Here is a 22,603-nt window from a genome sequence, read left to right on the forward strand (position 1 = left end):
CCAAACAGAAAAGTAAAGTTTTGACTCCCCCACCACCAATCAATCACACTGCACGGCTAGCCGAATCCTCGGGTATTGTCCATACCAACAACAATCGTGGGGGAGTTTTGTTTGCAATTATCTTTTCGATTTGAGCATGGAACCGGGAATTCCAATTACCGGCCCCTTTCTCGTGAATGATAGTGAATAAACACATATCGAGGATAACACACCGAGCATGGAAGATACCAATAGCCCCCTGTCACCACATGAGCGGTTCGGGCATGCAAAACAGATTATTTCTTGAAGGTTTAGAGAGTGGCACATGCAAATTTACTTGGAACGGCATGTAGATACCACACATAGGTAGGTATGGTGGACTCATATGGAACAACTTTGGGTTTATGGAAGTGGATGCACAAGCAGTATTCTCGCTTAGTACAAGTGAAGGCTAGAAAAAGACTCGGAAGCGACCAACTAGAGAGCGACAACAGTCATCAAAATGCATTGAGATTAACTAACATTGAGTGCAAGCATGAGTAGGACATAAATCACCATGAACATGAACATCATAGAGGCTATGTTGATTTTGTTTCAACTACATGCGTGAACATGCGCCAAGTCAAGCCACTTGAATCATTCAAAGGAGGATACCATCCTATCATACTACATCATAGTCATCTCAACATTCATGTGGGCATCCACGACAAACCATTATTAGCTCTTAGCTAATTAAGCTTGGCATCAGAAACTATGATCTCTAAGTTGTCATTGCAAACATGTTTCTCTCACAACAAAGCTGAAGTAGGAACAGTGAGCTAGTCATATTTACAAAAACAAAATAGATCGAGTTCATACCAGCTTTTCCAGGCTCAGTCACTTCATCATATATCGTCATTATTACCTTTCACTTGCACGACCGAACGATGTGAACAATAATAAGAGTGCTCGTACATTGGACTAAAGCTGGAATCTGTAGGCAAACACAAAGGAGAAGACAAAGTAATATGGCTCTTTGAAAGCTAAACATGTATGCATGCAAGAGCCACTAAACATTGTAACCAATATCTTCTACCTTGACCCAAAGAAAAAGAAAACTATCTACACGGGAAAGCTCCCAACAAGCAAAAGAAGAAAATAAAATCTTTTTGGGTTTTCTCAAACTAGACAGACACACGAAAATAAAACGAGAAAAAGAAAATAAACTAGCATGGATGATACAGTGGCAAAGTGTGAACACCGGCTAACAAAGTGAAAGGATAAGCAAGAATGTAAAGTCGGTGAGAACACGTACTCCCCCAAGCTTAGGCTTTTGGCCTAAGTTGGTCTACTCCCAAGGATGGTCCTGGCGAAACCCAAAATCATAACGGGGGTTATATGGGAGCGCCGCAGCCACTGCCTGAATACCTGCCTCACAGAAACGAGGAGCCTTTGACTCCCTCTCATACTCCTCTGCCTCTTCTCTGGTTATGTAATATCTCCGTTTTACCTGAAAGTCAAAGAAGGCAGGAGCAGGAAGGGTAATATGGAAAACATGCTACCGGTTAAATATCAAACGGTATAGGAGGGATTCATCATCCCTCTCAAGGAACTGGTAGCGTGTCAAAGCGACGCGGTCAAGGAAAGCTGTATGGAGTGGGGGATCTCCTTCGCGGATGGGTACTCCAAGAAAATTTGATATGCGAGTGGCATAGATCCCACCAAAGAAATCCCCTTCATTAGCATTCTTATTCAACCTCCTTGCTATTATAGCTCCCATGTTGAAGCTTTTGTCACCCGTCACTGCACTCTTAAGGATACTAAGGTCGGGTGCGCAGAGGTGACAATGCTCAATCTTGCCATTAATGCATCTGCCTACGAAGAGGGCAAAGTAATGCAAGACAGGAAAATGAATACTCCCCATGGTAGCTTGCGTAATGTCTCTAGTTTCTCCAACTGTAATACCAGAGCAAAAATCTCTAACCGAAGATTTAGGAGGATCATTGAGGCTTCCTCAAATAGGTATTTTACAAGTTCTATTAAAATCCTCTAAATCCATGGTATAGGATTTATCATAGAGATCAAACAGTACCGATGTGTCGCGGCCAACTGAAAATTTGAATCTACGAACAAAAGAGGCAGTGAGAGCAACATACTGTTCACATTTATCGGAGATGAATTCTTCGAGTCCGACGTTGTGAACAAGTGCATCAAACTCATCTTTGAAACCTGCCTCAATCATCAATTCATCAGAAGGCCATTCACATGGTTGTACCTACGTGTCCCTTGGTTGGTAAGGATCGGGCTCCCGAATCACAAGATGGGGACCTCTCTTGCTTGAGGAACCACCATGAAAACTTCTCCTGAACATCTTCCTTTTCTGAAATTTTGAGTGACCGAAAGGAAAAGTGAACAAGGCTCAACTAAACTCGTAGAAACTACTCCCACAAGTGCCTAGAGGCCATATTACGCATCAATACTACTTGGGACCAGCTAAAATCAGCATGCAAAGCTCAAGAACATGGTCACCAAGGCAAAAAACATACGCGGAGTATAAGGCACTAGAGCAAAAACTAATTGGACCAATGGAGGAGTCACTTACCAAGGAGTAATTTCCCCAAAACAGTTTGGAGAATGGTGATTTGAGCAAAGAGATCGAAAATCCCAGCAAGAGGAGCAAGAACACGGGTTTGAGCTGCGAAACGATTTTTTCTGGAGGTAGGAGAACCAGATGAGAGCAAGAATGAGTGGAGGGGGTGCCTGGGTGGCGCGGCCAAGGGGGTGCCCGTGCCGTCAGGGTTTGTGGCCCACTCGTGCAGCCCCCAGACAAACTCTTCGTCTTAGAATTTTTCAAAAATTCCAGAAAAAAACATACTTGATTTTCAGGACGTTCGGAGAACTATTATTTTCGGGGTACTTTTCTACCGGATGCTAAAATAGAAAACAGGGAAAACTAAACTAAATCTATCATTTTTCTTCTAAGCAACCTAAAGTGAAAGCTTGGAACAGAGGTTTGTGACTCCTCGATTCATCCATCTCATGGTCATCGAAAGAAAATCCGTCAATGAGGTTGATCAAATCCCCTTGACAAAACTTTCTCGAATCACAAAAGAAGACGGAGAATTTTCGAATAGTCACTAGGTCACCTCAATGGGGATGTGTATTTCCCCAACAAGCAAATCATACTTCATCTTGACACGAGGAATAGGGCATTCAAAGCTCCCAATAAGAATCGATGAAGTTTTTTCGATAGCATTGATGCAATGTACTCGATATTGTTTCTTCGGAAAGTGCACCGTATAATCATTACCGTTGACATGGGAAGTGACATTGCCTTTGTTGCAATCTATAACAGCCCCTGCGGTGTTTAAAAAGGGTCTTCTGAGGATGACAGCCATGGCATCGTCCTCGGGAATATCCAAGATAACAAAGTTTGTTAAGATAGTGACGTTAGCGACCACAATAGGCACATCCTCGCAAATGCCGATAGGGAAAGCAGTTGATTTGTTGGCCATTTGCAGAGAGATTTTAGTGGGTGTCAACTTATCTAGTTCAAGTCTACGATAAAGAGAGAGAGGCATAACACTAACACCGGCTCCAAGGTCACATAACGCAGTTCTAACGTAGCTGCCTTTAATGGAGCAAGGTATAGTAGGCACACCAGGATCACCTAGTTTCTTAGGAGTTCCACCCTTGAAGGTATAATTAGTGAGCATGGTGGAAATCTCAACCTCCGGTCTCCTCCTCCTATTAGTCACAATATCTTTCATGTACTTAGCATACAGAGACATTTTGAGCATATCCGTCAAACGCATTTGCAGAAAGACAGGTCTAATCATTTCAACGAAGCGCTCAAAATCCTCATCATCCTTTTTCTTGGATGGTTTAGGAGGAAAGGGCATAGGCTTCTGAACCCATGGTTCCCTTTCTTTACTGTGCTTCCTAGCAGCGAAGTCGTTCTTATCGTATCTCTTATTCTTAGGTTGTGGGTTATCAAGAGCAACAGGTTCAATCTCCACATCCATATCATGGCTAGGTTGAGCATCTTCATGAACATCACTATTGATATTATCATTAGGCTCATGTTCATCACCAGATTGTGTTTCAGCATCAGAGACAGAGGCATCGTTTGGACTCTCAGGTGTAGCAGCAATAGGGTTGCTAGCATGCAGGTTCCTATCATCTCTATTCTTCTTTCTAGGATGACTAGGTGCATCAGTGCTAACTCCTTGAGAATCTTGTTCAATTCTCTTCGGATGACCCTCAGGATACAAAGGTTCCTGGGTCATTCTACCGCCTCTAGTGACGACTCTGACGGAATTGTCATTAAACTCATTGAGCAAGTCATTTTGAGCTTTAAGTACTTGTTCTACCTGAGTAGTAACCATAGAGGCATGTTTACTCAGAAGCTTAAGATCATTGACGTTTCTGTCCACACAAGCACTTAAATGACTAAGCATACGAGCATTCTTTTCCAATTGTCTGCTAACATAATCATTGAAACTCTGTTGTTTGACAACAAAGTTATCAAATTCATCCATGCATAAGCTAGCAGGTTTATCAAAAGGAATATCACTCTCATCAAACCTATGCAGAGAATTTACTTCTACTACTTGTATCGGGTTATCGAGACCATAGATCTCTTCGATAGGTGGTAGTTTTTTGACATCTTCAGATTTAATGCCTTTCTCTCGCATAGATTTCTTAGCTTCTTGCATATCTTCAGGACTGAGGAATAGAATACCTCTTTTCTTCGGAGTTGGCTTAGGAGGTGGTTCGGGAATAGTCCAAGCATTCTCATTGCACAAGATGTTATTCAATAGAATCTCATCTTGTTCTACAGTTTGTGCCCTAAAAACTACCGACACAACTATCTAGGTGATCTTTGGAAGCATCGGTAAGTCCATTATAGAAGATATCAAGTATTTCATTCTTCTCAAGAGGGTGATTGCTACTGCAACAAAAGACCTTCCAATGGCGCGAGAAATAGGCGTGTTGACGGGAGACTATTCTTTTCTTGATACTCCTCAGCAACGGCGCCAGGAACCCTTCTGCTACGACTACGCCTTTAGGGACTTCCTTGGCAAATATGCAAAGGATTCCCCCGTGGCCTTGGAGACTTACGTTGGTGTTCCCTCGAAGCGCAAAGGGTGATGTAGTACAGCGGCGGTAAGTATTTCCCTCAGTTTTGAGAACCAAGGTATCGATCTAGTGAAGGATTGCGTCAAGTCACAAGTACGTGCACAAATACAAAGAGCTTGCACCCAACGCTATGAAGGGGTTGTCAATCCCTTATAGATTGTATGCAAAGTGAGAACTGAAAGCAAAAAGGAAACAAAGCAAAGTAAAAGTGAAAGTGGAGACGATAGTTGTGAATAGACCCGGGGGCCGTAGTGTTCACTAGTGGCTTCTCTCATGAAAGCAAGTAGACGGTGGGTGAACGAATTACTGTCGAGCAATTGATAGAACCACACAAAGTCGTGACGTTATCTATGGCAATGATTATATCTATAGGCATCACGTCCAAAACAAGTAGACCGATACTTTCTCCATCTACTACTAGTACTCCACACGTCAACCGCTATCCAGCATGCATATAGTGTATTAAGTTCATGAGAACAGAGTAATACCTTAAGCAAGATGACATGATGTAGATGGACAATCTCATATGTACGATAAAAGCCCATCTTGTTACCCTTGATGGCAACAACATGATGTGTGCCTTGCTGCCCCTTCTGTCACTCGGAAAGGTCACCACACGGTATGAACCCAAAACCAAGCACTTCCCCCGTTGCAAGAATCATAGATCTAGTTGGCCAAACAAAACCCAAGACTCAGAGAGACTTACAAGGATATCAAATCATGCATATAAGAAATCAGCAAAGACTCAAATATAAATCATAGATAATCTGATCACAAATCCACAATTCATGGGATCTTGACAAACACACCGCCAAAGAGGATTACATCGGATAGATCTCCATGAAGATCATGGAGAACTTTGTATTGAAGATCCAAGAGAGAGAAGAAGCCATCTAGCTACTAACTAAGGACCCGTAGGTCTGAAGTGAACTACTCACGAGTAATTGGAGAGGCGATGATGTTGATGTAGAAGCCCTCGAACTCCGAAGTCCCCTCCGGCATGGCACCGGGAAGGGTCTCCAGATGAGATCTCGCGGAAACGGAAGCTTGCGGCGACGGAAAGTGTTTTCGTGGATGCCCTGATTTTTTCTGGGATTTTAGGGAATTTATAGGCCAAAGAGCTAGGGCAGGGGAGCGCCAAGGAGGCCACAAGCTTGGTAGCCGTCAGCCCCCTGGTGGCGGCTACACGGCTTGTGGGCCCCCTGTGGCTCTCCTGCCTTGGCCCTCAAGTCGCCCGATCTTCTTCTATTCGGGAAAAATTTATTTCGGGGATTTTATTCCGTTTGGACTCCGTTCCAAAATCAGATTTGGAAAGAGTCAAAAACACAGAAAAAACAGGAAGTGGCACTTGGCACTGAATTAATAAGTTAGTCCCAAAAAAGATATAAAAGGTATATAAAACATCCAATGTTGATAAGATAACATCATGAAACCATCAAAAATTATAGATACGTTTGAGACGTATCAAGCATCCCCGAGCTTAACTCCTGCTCGTCCTCGAGTAGGGAAGTGATAAAGAATGAATTTTTGATGATTTCATGCTACCTAGCATAGATGTCCTTTGTAACTCCTCTTATGTGACGTGAATGTTCAGATCCATTAGATTCAAAACAATAGTTTGCTATTGATGTGGAGACAATAATACTTCAAGCAAACTAGCAAGGTAATCATGAACTTTCAAAATAACAAGGCCAAAAGAAAGTTACCCCTACAAAATCATATAGTCTGGCTATGCTCTATCATCCTTGCACAACAAATTTAAATCATGCACAACCTCGGTATTGGCAAAGTAATTGTTTTCACACTTTTACTTTCTCAAACTTATTCAACTCTCACGCAATACATGAGCGTGAGCTATGGTTTTAGCACTATAGGTGGAATGGAGTTTGGTGGAGGTTGCAAGACAAACAAGGAGAAGATGATCACATTAACTAGGCATATCAATGAGCTGTGGAGATGCTCATCAAAATATATCAATGTGAATGAGTAGGGATTGCCATACAAATGATGCACTATAGCTAAGAGTATGTGAAAGCTCTTAAAAAAACTAGTGGGTGTGCATCCAACTTGCTTGCTCACGAAGACCTAAGGCAATTTTGAGGAAGCCTATCATTGGAATATACAAGCCAAGTTATATAATGAAAATTTCCCACTAGCTATATGGTGGTGACAAAACGAGAGACTCTTAATCATGAAGATCATGGTGCTTAATAAGCACAAGTGTGGAAGGATAGTAGCATTGTCCCTTCTCTCTTTTTCTCTCATTATTTTTTGTGGGCTCTTTGGCCTCTTTTATTTATTTATTTATTTATTTTGGTGGGCATCTTTGGTCTCTTTTTGTAAATGGGCTTCGCTGGCCTCTTTTATTTCCTCACATGGGACAATTCTCCACCAATGATGATCATCACACTTTCAACTCAAAACTTAGAGCAATGATGACTCTATATGGAATGCCTTCGGTAGTGGACCGTGACAATGATCTAGCATGGCATAGACATCAATGGAAACATCATGCTAGCTATCTTACGATCATGCAATGGCAATGTAGAAGTGGTGACACATGTCATGGTGGTTGTTGCATGGCAATATATCTTGGAATAGCTTTGAAAAAGCCATAGTAGGTAGGTATGGTGGCTGTTTTGAGGGAGGCTAATGGTGGGTTTTGTGCACCGGCGAAAGTTGCACGACACTAAAGAAGATACTGATGGTGGAAGGTGAAAGTGCATCTAAACCATGGACTCAATATTAGTCATGAAGAACTCATATACTTGTTGCAGAAGTTTTAGTAGTAATCAAAACAAAGCATTCAACGCATACTCGCAGGGGAAGGGTTGGTAGGTATAAACCATCACGCGATCTCGACCGCTACACAAAGGATGACAATCAATAAACTAATCATGCTCAAACTTCATCACATAGCGGTTCACCATACGTGCATGCTACGGGAATCACTAACTTTAACACAAAGTATTTCTAGATCCACGACACCATACTAACATAACTTAAATATTACCACAACCACATCTCAAAACTAATTGAGAGGAATCAAACTTCTCTAACTATTCAATGCACATGAAGATGGAAGTTTTCATATCCCTTTGGATAACTACCCCTTTTGAGACTACTCTCATAGCATAGATCAACTACCAAGCCACGCGCTTCCGTGCTCTAAAAGATATAAGTGAAGCACACAGAGCAAAATTAACTAGCTCAAAAGATATAAGTGAAGCACATGTGAGCTGAATTGTCTAACCAAAAGATATAAGTGAAGCTCGACAAAATCACGGTCAGTGCATGTCTCTCTCTCTAGGTGTGCAGCAAGGAAGATTGTGACACAACAAAAATAAAAGACTCCTACGATACAAGACGCTCCAAGCAAAACACATAACATGTGGTGAATAAAAATATAGACCCAAGTAATGTTACCGATGGATTGAAGACGAAAGAGGGGATGCCTTTCCGGGGCATCCCCAAGCTTAGGATTTTACGGCATCCTTGAATCAACTTGGGGTGACTTGGGCATCCCCAAGCTTGAGATCTTGCCACTCTTTATCTCTTTGTCCATAAGAACTTCACCCAAAACTTGAAAACTTCACAACACGAAACTTAAACAGAAACTCATGATAACATTAGTATAAGAAAGCAAACCACCACTTCCTTAGGTACTGTAGCAAACTTAAATTCTACTTATGTTGATGTTGGGTTACTGTATTTTCAATCTTCCATGGCTAATACCACCCGATACTATGCATAGTTTCATCAAAATAAGCAACCAACTCAACAAAAACAGAATCTGTTAACAGCAGACCAGTCTGTAGTAATCTATATACTTCATATACTTCTGGTACTTCAAATTTTTTGAAAACTTACGGAAGTCTGAAGAATTTGCGTAGCAATCAGCAGAAAAAAGAATCAACTCAAAATCTCTTACAGAAAAAATGAAAATTCTTTTCGTGAGCAGAAAGTTTCTGTCTTTTCCAGCATGACCAAACGATCATCCCCAAGACTAATCATAACGGTTTTACTTGGCACAAACGGAAAAGAAACACAAAAAACACAATCATAATAGAATTATGAAAGTGTGGAAAACACAAAACAAAAACAAAAAATGATAGATTCGTTGGGTTGCCTCCCAACAAGCGCTATTGTTTAACGCCCTTAGCTAGGCATTGATAATTCAATGATGCTCACACAGAAGACAAGAATTGAAGCACAACGAGAGCATCATAAAGCATGTGAAAATCACATCTAAGTCTAACATACTTCCTATGCATAGGCATTTTATAGGAAAACAAATTGGCAAGACAACCAATAGTTACCAAATGCAAGGAAGAAGAAAGAGACAATAGCAATCTCAACATAACGAGAGGTAATTTGGTAACATGAAAGTTTCTACCATAATATTTTCCTCTCTCATAGCAATTAAATGTGGGATCATATTCGAATTTAACAATGTAACTATCACATAGGCTATTCTTTTCATGATCCACATGCATGCAAAGTTGACACTCTTCAAAAATAGTGGGATTATCATCAACTAAAGTCATGACTTCTCCAAACCCACTTTCAATAATATTGCAAATATCATATTCATCATGAGGCTTAAACAAATTTTCAAGATCATAAGAAAAATCATCGCCCCACTCATGATCATTGCAACTAGTAGTGGACATAGCAAAACTAGCATCCCCAAGCTTAGGGTTTTGCATATTCTTAGCATGATTGTCACTAATAGAATTTATAGCGAAACCATTGCAATCGTGCTTTTCATCCAAGGAGCCCTCGTGAATCACTTCATAAATTTCTTCCTCACAATTTTCAGATTCACGCATCTCAAGCAAAACTACATAAAGATAGTCAAGTGCACTCAACTGACTAGCAATTGGATAAACATAAGTGGATCTCTTAAAGAGATTAGCAAGTGGATGAGGATCCATATCACTAGATTTTCAGCAAGCGAAGATGCAAGCATATTGAAGGCACATGGCACACAAGCGAACAAAAAGCAAGCGAGAGAAAAGGGCGAATGAAAAGGCAAACGAAAAAGGCAAATTGGTGAAGTGGGGGAGAGGAAAACGAGAGGCAACTGGCAAACAAAGTAAATGCAAGAGATGATTTCGCGACACCTACTTGGATGAGTTCTTGACTTGATCTCTCCTTCCCCGGCAACGGCGCTAGAAATACTTCTGCTACTGCAACAAAAGACCTTCCAACGGCGCCAAAAATAGGCGTGTTGACGGGAGACTATTCTTGTCTTGATACTCCTCAGCAACGGCGCCAGGAATCCTTCTGCTACGACTACGCCTTTAGGGACTTCCTTGGCAAATATGCAAAGGATTCCCCCGTGGCCTTGGAGCCTTGCATTGGTGTTCCCTCGAAGCGGAAAGGGTGATGTAGCACAACAGCGGTAAGTATTTCCCTCAGTTTTGAGAACCAAGGTATCGATCCAGTGAAGGATTGCGTCAAGTCACAAGTACCTGCACAAACACAAAGAGCTTGCACCCAACGCTATGAAGGGGTTGTCAATACCTTATAGATTGTTTGCAAAGTGAGAACTGAAAGCAAAAAGGAAACAAAGCAAAGTAAAAGTGAAAGTGGAGACGATAGTTGTGAATAGACCCGGGGGCCGTAGTGTTCACTAGTGGCTTCTCTCCTGAAAGCAAGTAGACGGTGGGTGAACGAATTACTGTCGAGCAATTGATAGAACCGCGCAAAGTCGTGACGTTATCTATGACAATGATTATATCTATAGGCATCACGTCCAAAACAAGTAGACCGATACTTTCTGCATCTACTACTATTACTCCACACGTCGACCGCTATCCATCATGCATCTAGTGTATTAAGTTCATGAGAACAGAGTAATGCCTTAAGCAAGATGACATGATGTATATGGACAATCTCATATCTACGATAAAAGCCCATATTGTTACCCTTGATGGCAACAACCCGATGCGTGCCTTGCTGCCCCTTCTGTCACTGGGAAAGGTCACCATACGGTATGAACCCAAAACCAAGCACTTCTCCCATTGCAAGAGTCATAGATCTAGTTGGCCAAACAAAACCCAAGACTCGGAGAGACTTATAAGGATATCAAATCATGCATATAAGAAATCAGCAAAGACTCAAATATAAATCATAGATAATCTAATCACAAATCCACAATTCATCGGATCTCGACAAACACACCGCCAAAGAGGATTACATCGGATAGATCTCCATGAAGATCATGAAGAACTTTGTATTGAAGATCCAAGAGAGAGAAGAAGCCATCTAGCTACTAACTACAGACCCATAGGTCTGAAGTGAACTACTCACGAGTCATTGGAGAGGCGATGATGTTGATGTTGAAGCCCTCCAACTCCAAAGTCCCCTCCGGCAGGGCACCGGGAAGGGTCTCGAGATGATATCTCGCGGAAACGGAAGCTTGCGGCGGCGGAATAGTGTTTTCGTGGATGCCCTGATTTTTTCTGGGATTTTAGGGAATTTATAGGCCAAAGAGCTAGGGCAGGGGAGCGCTAGGGAGGCCACAAGCTTGGTAGCCGCCGGCCCCCTGGTGGCAGCTACATGGCTTGTGGGCCCCGTGTGGCTCTCCTGCCTTGGCCCTCAATCCCCCGATCTTCTTATGTTCTGGAAAAATTTATTTCGGGGATTTTATTCCGTTTGGACCCCGTTCCAAAATCATATCTGAAAGGAGTCAAAAACACACAAAAAAACAGGAACTGGCACTTGGCACTAAATTAATAAGTTAGTCCCAAAAAAGATATAAAAGGTATATAAAACATCCAAAGTTGATAAGATAACAGCATGAAACCATCGAAAATTGTAGATACGTTTGAGACGTATCAGTGATCAGGCAAAGCATTCAGTAGCTGGATGAGCCTCCCCAAGCTTGTGGGAGTCTCTCTTCCTCAGCTTGAGTAAAGTTGTATATTTCCTACAAGGCAGCTTGCTTCTTATGTGCAGGCAAATATTTTTCAGAGAAGTAATAGACCATGTCCCGGGGGCTACGCACACAACCAGGAGCAAGAGAAGTGAACCAGGTCTTAGCATCATCCTTTAGCGAGAAAGGAAACATCTTGAGGATACAGTAGTGGCGGATCTTTTCCTCACTAGTGAATAGGGTGGCTATATCGTGCAGTTTGGTAAGATGGGCTACAACCGTTTCAGACTCATAACCGTGAAAAGGATTAGATTCGACTAGAGTGATTAACTCAGGGTCGATAGAGAATCCATATTCCTTATCGGTCACAAAGATAGGCGAAGTGGCAAACTTCGGGGCGTATTTCATCCTAGCGTTCAGAGATTTTTCTTTCCACTTGCGCAGTAATTTCTCAACATCATAGCTATCCTTACACGCAAGAAAGTCCTCAGCTATCTCTCCCTCCATAACATAACGCGTATCAGGCAATTCAGGCATAGGAGAGCTAGTTCTAGTAGGCAGAATAGCAGGGTCTACTTCAATAGTATCAGCAGTTTAAGAAGTATCATCACATCTAGCAGCAATTCTAGCAAGTTGTGCATCAAGGAATGCACCTAGTGGCAAAGCAGTATCAAGCATAACATCATTAGGCATAGTATCAAGCATAGCATCATCAGGCATAGTATCAAGCATAGCATCATCAGGCATAGTATCAAACATAGCGTCATCATAAGCATCATGGGCAGCAGAAGTAGCATCATCAAGCATAGGTGACATATCCAGATTTATAGCAGGAGGTGATGTCACAAACTTACTCATAACTGAAGGTGAATCAAGTGCAGAGCTAGATGGCAGTTCCTTACCTGTCCTCGTAGTGGAAGGAAAGATTTAAGTTCTTAGATCTTTCGGATTCCTCATAGTGATCAGCAGACATAAATCCCAAGTGACTCAGAGAATATAGCTGTGCTTCCCCGGCAGCGGCGCCAGAAAAAGGTCTTGATAACCCACAAGTGTAGGGGATCGCAACAGTTTTCGAGGGTAGAGTATTCAACCCAAATTTATTGATTCGACACAAAGGGAAGCAAAAGAATATTCTCAAGTATTAGCAGCTGAATTTGTCAGTTTCTACCACACCTGAAAGATTAGTGTCTGCAAGCAAAGTATCAGTAGCAAAGTAGTATGATAGCAACGGCGTCAGAAAAGATCTGTTGACGGCGGACTATTCCTAACTGTTGTATCAATGGCGCCTAGAAAAGTCTTGCAACAAGTAACAGCAAAGTAGCGAGTAACAGAAGTAGAAACAGAAGTAGAAACAGAAGTAGCAAGGAACAACAGTAGTGACAGCAGCAGCAAGTAACAGCAGAGTAACAGCAGTAGCGACATCAGTAGCAGCAAAGTGGCTCAATCCCTTTTGTAGCAAGGGACAAGCCTGAACAAAGTAACGTAGCAAGGACCAGTATTAAAAGACTCATAGGCAGTGGATCGGTGATGGATGAGTATAACGGATGTGATTCATCATGTAACAACTATAACACACAGAGATAAGTAACTAGCTCCCGTTCGTCAATCTAATGTAGGCATGTATTCCGTATGTAGTCATACATGCTTAGGGAAAAGAACTTGCATGACATCTATTGTCCATCCCTCCCGTGGCAGCGGGATCCTAATGGAAACTACGGGATATTAAGGTTCTCCTTTTAATAAAGAACCGGACCAACGCTTTAACACTTGGTGAATACATGAACACCTCATACTATGGTCATCTCCGGGAGTGGTTCCGGCTATTGTCACTCCGGGGTTGCCAGGTTATAACACATAGTAGGTGACTACAACTTGCAAGATAGGATCTAAAACACACATATATTGGCGACAAGATAATAGGTTCAGATCTGAAATCATGGCACTTGGGCCCTAGTGACAAGCATTAAGCATGGCAAAGTAGTAGCAACATCAATCTCAGAACATAGTGGATACTAGGAATCAATCCCCATCAAAACTAACTCGATTACATGATAGATCTCATCCAACTCATCACCGTCCAGCAAGCATACGATGAGATTACTCACGAACGATGAAGAGCCTCATGGAATTGTCGATGGAGGAAGGTTGATGATGACGATGACGACGATTTTCCCGCTCCGGAGCTTAAAACGGACTCCAGATCTGCCCTCCAGATGAAGAACAGGGGGTGGCGGCGCCTCCGTATCATAAAACGCGATGAATCCTTCTCTCTGTTTTTTTTCCGCGCGAGACGGAAGATATAGAGCTGAGTTTGGAGGCGGTGGTGCCACGTGGGCCCCACAAGCCCTGACGACGCGGCCAGGGGGGGTGGACGCGGCCTGTGGGCTTGTGGCCCACTGGCACACCTCCTCCGGTGGATCTTTGCGCAGGTATTTTTCATTTATTCTAGAAAAATTCTCCGTAAATTTTTAGGACATTCCGAGAACTTTTATTTCTGCACAAAAACAACACCATGGCAATTCTGTTGAAAATAATGTCAGTCCGGGTTAGTTCCATTCACATCATGCAAATTAGAGTCCAAAACAAGGGCAAAAGAGTTCGGAAAAGTAGATACGACGGAGACGTATCATATACCCAATAGTTTCCTTAGGGTATCCTATGAAGACACACTTTTTCGACTTGGGTTCGACGTTTTCAGGTTGAAGTTTCTTGACATAAGCATCGCATCCCCAAACTTTCAGAAACGACAACTTAGGTTTCTTACCAAACCATAATTCATACGGTGTCGTCTCAACGGATTTAAACGGTGCCCTATTTAAAGTGAATGCGACAGTCTCCAATGCATATCCCCAAAATGATAGCGGTAAATCAGTAAGAGACATCATAGATCGCACCATATCCAATAGAGTGCGATTACGACGTTCAGACACACCGTTACGCTGAGGTGTGACGGGCGACGTGAGTTGTGAAACAATTCCACATTTCCTTAAGTGCGCGCCAAACTCGTGACTCAAATATTCTCCTCCACGATCAAATCACAAGAACTTTATTTTCTTGTCACATTGATTCTCTACCTCACTCTGAAATTCTTTGAACCTTTCAAAGGTCTCAGACTTGTGTTTCATTAAGTAGACATACCCATATCTGCTTAAGTCATCAGTGAGGGTGAGAACATAACGATAGCCACTGCGAGCCTCAACGCTCATTAGACCGCATACATCGGTATGTATTATTTCCAACAAGTTGGTTGCTCGCTCCATTGTTCCGGAGAACGGAGTCTTGGTCATCTTGCCCATGAGGCATGGTTCGCACGTGTCAAATGATTCAAAATCAAGAGACTCCAAAAGTCTATCTGTATGGAGTTTCTTCATGCATTTGACACCGATATGACCAAGGCGACAATGCCACAAGTATGTGGGACTATCATTATCAACCTTGCATATTTTGGTACTCACACTATGAATATGTGTAACATCACGTTCGAGATTCATTAAGAATAAACCATTGATCAGCGGGGCATGACCATAAAACATATCTCTCATATAAATAGAATAACCATTATTCTCAGATTTAAATGAGCAGGCATCTTGCATCAAACGAGATCCGGATACAATGTTCATGCTCAAATCTGGTACTAAATAACAATTATTGAGGTTTAAAACTAATCCCAAAGATAGATATAGAGTTAGCGTGCCGACAACGATCACATCGACCTTGGAACCATTCCCGACGCGCACCATCACCTCATCCTTCGCCAGGCTCCGCTTATTCTGCAACTCCTATCTTGAGTTACAAATGTGAGCAACTGCACTAGTATCAAATACCCAGGAGCTACTACGAGCGCTGGGAAGGTACGCATCAATAACATGTATATCATATATACCTTTGACGTTGCCGGTCTTCTTATCCGGTAAGTAGTTTTGGCAGATCCGCTTCCAGTGATGAGTTCCCTTGCAATTAGAGCACCCAGTCTCAGGCTTGAGTCCATTCTTGGGCTTCTTCCCGGTAATTGATTTACCGGGCGCGGCAACTGCTTTGCCGCCCTTCTTGAAGTTCTTCTTACCCTTGCCTTTCTTGAAACTCGTGGTCTTATTCACCATCAACACTTGATGTTCCTTTTTGATTTCCACCTCAGCTGATTTCAGCATCGAATATAACTCAGGAATGGACTTCTCCATCCCTTGCATATTGTAGTTCATCAGAAAGCTCTTGTAGCTAGGTGGAAGCGACTCTAGGATTCTGTCAATAACCGAGTCATCCGGAAGATTAACTCCTAGCTGAGACAGGTGATTGTGCAACCCAGACATTTTGAGTATGTGCTCGCTGACAGAACCATTTTCCTCCATCTTACAACTAAAGAACTTGTCGGAGACTTCATATATCTCGACCCAGGCATGAGCTTGGAAAACCAGTTTCAGCTCTTGGAAGATCTCATATGCTCCATGTTGCTCAAAACGCTATTGGAGCCCCGGTTCTAAACTTTAAAGCATGCCACACTGAACCCGTGAGTAATCATCACTACACGATTACTAGGCATTCATAACGTCTTGAGTCGCTGGGACTTCAGTTGCGTCACCTAGTGGCGCATCAAGGACATATATTTTCTTGGAAGCTATGAGGATGAGCCTCAAGTTACGGGCCCAGTCCGTATAGTTGCTTCCATCGTCTTTCAGCTTGGTTTTCTCTAGGAACGCGTTGAAGTTGAGGGGAACATTAGCGTGGGCCATTGGATCTACAATATAGATTGTAAAGACAATTTTAGACTAAGTTCATGATAATTAAGTTCATCTAATCAAATTATTTAATGAACTCCCACTCAGATAGACATCTCTCTAGTCATCTAAGTGATACACGATCCATATCGACTAGGCTGTGTCCGATCATCACGTGAGACATACTAGTCATCAATGGTGAACATCTCCATGTTGATCGCATCAACTATATGACTCATGTTCGACCTTTCGGTCTCTCGTGTTCCGAGGCCATGTATGTACATGCTAGGCTCGTCAAGTTAACCTAAGTGTTTCGCGTGTGTAAATCTGGCTTACACCCGTTGTATGCGAACATTAGAATATAGCACACCCGATCATCACGTGGTGCTTCAAAACAACGATCCTTCACAATGGTGCACACTTAGGGGGAACACATTTCTTGAAATTTTTAGTGAGGGATCATCTTATTTACTACCGTTGTTCTAAGCAAATAAGATGTAATAACATGATAAACATCACATGCAAATCATAAAGTGACATGATATGGCCAATATCTTCTTGCGCCTTTGATCTCCATCTTCGGGGCGCGACATGATCACCATCTTCACTGGCACGACACCATGATCTCCATCATTGTGTCTTCATGAAGTTGCCTCGCCAACTATTACTTCTACTACTATGGCTAATGGTTAGCAATAAAGTAAAGTAATCTTATGGCGTTTTTGATTGACACGCAGGTCATACAATAAATTAAGACAACTCCTATGGTTCCTGCTGGTTGTCATACTCATCGACATGCAAGTCGTGAATCCTATTACAAGAACATGATCAATCTCATACATCACGTATATTTCATCACATCCTTTTGGCCATATCACATCACATAGCATACCCTGCAAAAACAAGTTAGACGTCCTCTAATTGTTGTTGCATGTTTTACGTGGCTGCTATGGGTTTCGAGCAAGAATGTTTCTCACCCCACCTCTATTTATAGGTGGAAGGGGAGAGGGGGCCAGCCACCCTAGATGACCTAGGAGGGGGCGGCGACGTCCAAGGGGGGGTGGCTTGCCTCCCAAGTTGGTGGGAGGCAGCCCCCACGCCCTAGGGTTCCCAGCCCTAGGCACCGTGGGCCCCTTCGGTGGTGTGCACCATCCCACAAGGGAGCTGGTTCCCTCCCTCTTTCGGCCCATGTGGCCCTCCGGGACCGGTGGACCCCCGAAACCCTTTCGGTGATCCCGGTACAATACCGATAAAACCCGAAACCTTTCCGGTGACCGAAACTGGACTTCCCATATATAAATCTTCACATCAAGACTATTTCGGAACTCCTCGTGACTTCTGGGATCTCATTCGGGACTCCAAACAAATTTTGGTAACCACATATACAATTCCCATTACAACTCTAGCGTCACCGAACCTTAAATGTGTAGACCCTACGGGTTCGGGAACCATGCAGACATGACCGAGACGCCTCTCCGTCCAATAACCAATAGCGGGATCTGGATACCCATATTGGCTCCCACATGTTCCATGATGATGTCATTGGATGAACCACAATGTAGGGGATTCACATAATCCCATATACAATTCCCTTTGTCCATCTGTATATTACTTGCCCGAGGTTCGATCGTCGGTATCCCTATACCTTGTTCAATCTCGTTACCGGCAAGTCTCTTTACTCATTGCGTAACACATGATCCCGTGACTAACCTTAGTCATATTGAGCTCATTATGATGATGTATTACCGAGTGGGACCAGAGATACCTCTCCGTCACACGGAGTGACAAATCCCAGTATCGATTCATACCGACCCAACATATACTATCGGAGATAACTGTAGTGCACCTTTATAGTCACCGAGTTACTTTGTGATGTTTGATACACCCAAAGCATTCCTACGGTATCCGGGAGTTGCACAATCTCATGGTCTAAGAAAATGATACTTGACATTAGAAAAGCTCTAGCAAACGAACTACACGATCTTTTGTTATGCTTAGGATTGGGTCTTGTCCATCACATCATTCTCCTAATGATGTGATCATGTTATCAACGACATCCAATGTCCATGGTCAGGAAACCACGACCATCTATTGATCAACGAGCTAGGCAACTAGAGGCTCACTAGGGACATGGTGTGGTCTATGTATCCACACATGTATTAGAGTTTCTGGTTAATACAATTATAGCATGTACAATAGACAATTATCATGAACAATGAAATATAATAATAACCATCTTATTATTGCCTCTAGGGCATATTTCCAACAGAACGAGGGAAGCGAGAAGGACATGCTTGCACGAGTGGAGAAGGAGATCTTTAAGTGTCCGGGGATGGTTGAGCGTGAGATCAGTGCTAACCACTCCATGATTATAGATTTTTTTCCATTAGCATAAGATGGAGAGCAAGGAGATTGCAGAGGTGATCTTTAAGCTCCACACCCATCTTAAAGATCTTCATGCTCAAATCTATGATCTACAAAACCAAAATTATGAGTATGAATACCATTTCGAGAGGATGAGCATAGTTGCAGTTTTCAGGATTCCAGAGACCCACTCTTCCTTCTTCGACAGAGAACCTATGCCTTGGAAGACGGAGGATAGCCTACCACTTCATCACCACCATCACCTAAGAAGGAAACTTGAGTACATGGGGATGGGCACCACCCTTGGCTTGTTCCAAGCTTGAGAAGGTGCCTCGGTATCGTACGACCATCACTTTTGTCATCATTACCTATTTTCATTAAGAATATGCACATCCCAATAAAAACCGCATAGCTATCTCTGCTTCCCTCCGTGGAGGGCTATCCTTTACTTTCATGTATCTACTTTTGTTTAATAGTCATTAATGTTCGTCCCTTTTCCGTCCTTATTTATTATCTACTTGGCAAGCATCATGTGGTGGGGAAATATTGAGACATATATATATCCACTTGGATGTAGGTGATCATGAGCTATTATTCTTGACATTATCCTCGAGATAAATAGTTGGGCGGTGAACATTGCAAACCCCTATCTTCCTATGTGTCCAGTTGAAACCTTTTTTCTTCACAAATATGCTTTGAGTGTCAGAAATCATACAAGACTAAATGATAGTTGAGTATGTGAACTTGCTAATCAAAGCTCTGACATAGGCTCTTTCTGAAAATATGATGGATTTCAATTGTTTCAATGACTAGGAACAATAGTTTGTTAGTTTTCAATAAGGTTTATGGTTTCTCTAGGTTATGAATGAATTACCACTTGTTCATGAGAATATTTATGTTGACATACTATTGTTGTGATAATGATCATGATGTTTGCATGTTTGTATTTTATTTTATTAACACCTCTCTATAAGCATGTGGTCATGATTATCGAGTTTGGCTTTTGCTTGAGGACAAGCGAGGTCTAAGGTTGGGGGAGTTGATAGGTCCATTTCGTATCATGTTTTCCCGTTGATATTTATTATGTTTTGAGCCATTATTTCATTTTATGATGCAATCCTTGATGTGATGGACAAGACCCAATCCTAAGTATAGCACTAGATCATGTTGTTTGTCTCCTAGTGCTTTTCTAATGTCAAGTATCATTTCCTTGGACCGTGAGATTGTGCAACTCCCGGATACCGTAGAAGTGCTTTGGGTGTATCAAACGTCACAACGTAACCGTGTGACTATAAAGATGCACTACGGGTATCTCCGAAAGTGTCTGTTGAGTTGGTACGAATCGAGACCGGGATTTGTCACTCCGTGTGACGGAGAGGTATCTCTGGGCCCACTCGGTAGAACATCATCATAATGAGCTCAATGTGACTAAGGAGTTAGTCATGGGATGATGTGCTACGGAACGAGTAAAGATACTTGCCGGCAACGAGATTGAACAAGGTATAGGGATACCGACGATCGAATCTCGGGCAAGTATCATACCGATACACAAAGGGAATTGCATGCGGGATTGATTGAATGCTTGACATCATGGTTCATCCGATGAGATCATCGTGGAACGTGTGGGAACCAACATGGATATCCAGACCCCGGTGTTGGTTATTGGCTGGAGAGATGTCTCGGTCATGTCTGCACGTCTCCCGAACCCGTAGGGTCTACACACTTAAGGTTCGATGACGCTAGGGTTATAGGGAAATAGTATACGTGGTTATCGAAGGTTGTTCGGAGTCCCGGATGAGATCCCGTACTTCACAAGGATCTCCATAATGGTCCGGAGGTAAAGAATTATATATAGGAAGTAAGATTTTGGACACCGAAAATGTTTCGGGAGTCACCAGTAACGTCCCGGGACCACCGGAAGGGTTCCGGGGGTCCACCGGGAGAGACCACCAGACCCAGGATGCTACATGGGCCAAGTGTGGGAGGGAACCAACCCCTTGGTGCGCTGGTGCGCCTCCCATCCAGCCCAAGGCGTGGCAAAGGAGGGAAGGGGCAACCCTAGCGCAGGAGGGGGCCCAGGCCCACCTGGCTCGCCACCCCTCCGTCTCCCTGCCCTGGCCGCCACCTCCTGGCGCCAGATGGGGCTGCCGTGTTGGAAATATGCCCTAGAGGCAATAATAAATTGGTTATTATTATATTTCCTTGTTCATAATAATCGTTTATTATCCATGCTAGAATTGTATTGATTGGAAACTCAAATACATGTGTGGATACATAGACAACATAGTGTCCCTAGTGAGCCGTTGACTAGCTTGTTGATCAAAGATGGTCAAGGTTTCCTGGCCATAGGCAAGTGTTGTCACTTGATAACGGGATCACATCATTGGGAGAATGATGTGATGTACAAGACCCAAACTATGAACGTAGCATATGATCGTGTCAGTTTATTGTTACTGTTTTCTGCATGTCAATGTATATGTTCCTATGACCATGAGATCATGCAACTCCCGGACACCGGAGGAATACCTTGTGGATTATTGAAAGTGCGTTATATCGACTAGAGGGGGGTGAATAGGAGATTTTTAGAATTTCATCACTAAGGAAATTCCTTTTGAGGAAATTCCTCACTGATGACTAACTTACAGCGGAAATAGTAAAGGATCAGAAGTGCAAAGTTTCACAACAACAGTTTTTCAGTGTGAGGAATGTGAAAATAGATTCACAGTGAGCACGCACGCAGAAAACAGATGAGGATTAACTAGCGTGAAGAATTTGGGGCTGAGGAATTTCAGAGAAAGTCTTCAGCAAATTCTTCAAACAATAACAGTGAAAGTCATCAACACATAATCTGAGGAAAGTAAGGAGTTGAGGAATGAGAACCCGTTTCACAGCGAAGACAATAGTTGATGACCCAGTTCCAACTGCTGTGAAAGTTGTACATCTCGTTTGGAGCGGCTTGGTATTGAAACCAAAGGACACATAGTCCCGGGACACACAGTCCCTACCGTGTTCTCCTTGGGCTAAGAACACGCAGTCCTCGCCCAACACTCGTGGTAAGTATTCAGGGCAGACTTCCAAACCCTCACAAACTTGGGCACCCGGCGATCCACAATTGACTGTTGGATTGCTCTAGACCATGACGCCTAACCGTTTGGAGGATGCACAGTCCTCAAAGGTAAAAGGCTTCAGTCCCACATAGGAACAACTTCTTCAGTGATGCTCAATCACTTGGTTCCAGGTTTGTGGTTTCGGTGTATGGGGTATTTCCTCACTGATGAATTATACTCGAAGACTCTGAGGAATTGGTTTGCTCTTATGACAAGTGTCAGTTTCTAACAGAGAAGCCAACCAGCTAATGGTTGTGGGGGGCGGCTATTTATAGCCTGGGAGCATCCCGACATGATTTGACACTAATGCCCTTGAATAATATGACCTTTGGTGTGGATAAGACCAATGATGTGGCGTGGCTATCGAAACGGTCGGAACCCTCAACTGTGAGAGTCCTGATGTCACTCGTTTCCCTCACTTGAGGCTTTTGGTAGGA

This window comes from Hordeum vulgare, chromosome 4H (assembly GCF_904849725.1).
Source record: "Hordeum vulgare subsp. vulgare chromosome 4H, MorexV3_pseudomolecules_assembly, whole genome shotgun sequence".
In the NCBI taxonomy this organism is placed as follows: Eukaryota; Viridiplantae; Streptophyta; class Magnoliopsida; order Poales; family Poaceae; genus Hordeum; species Hordeum vulgare.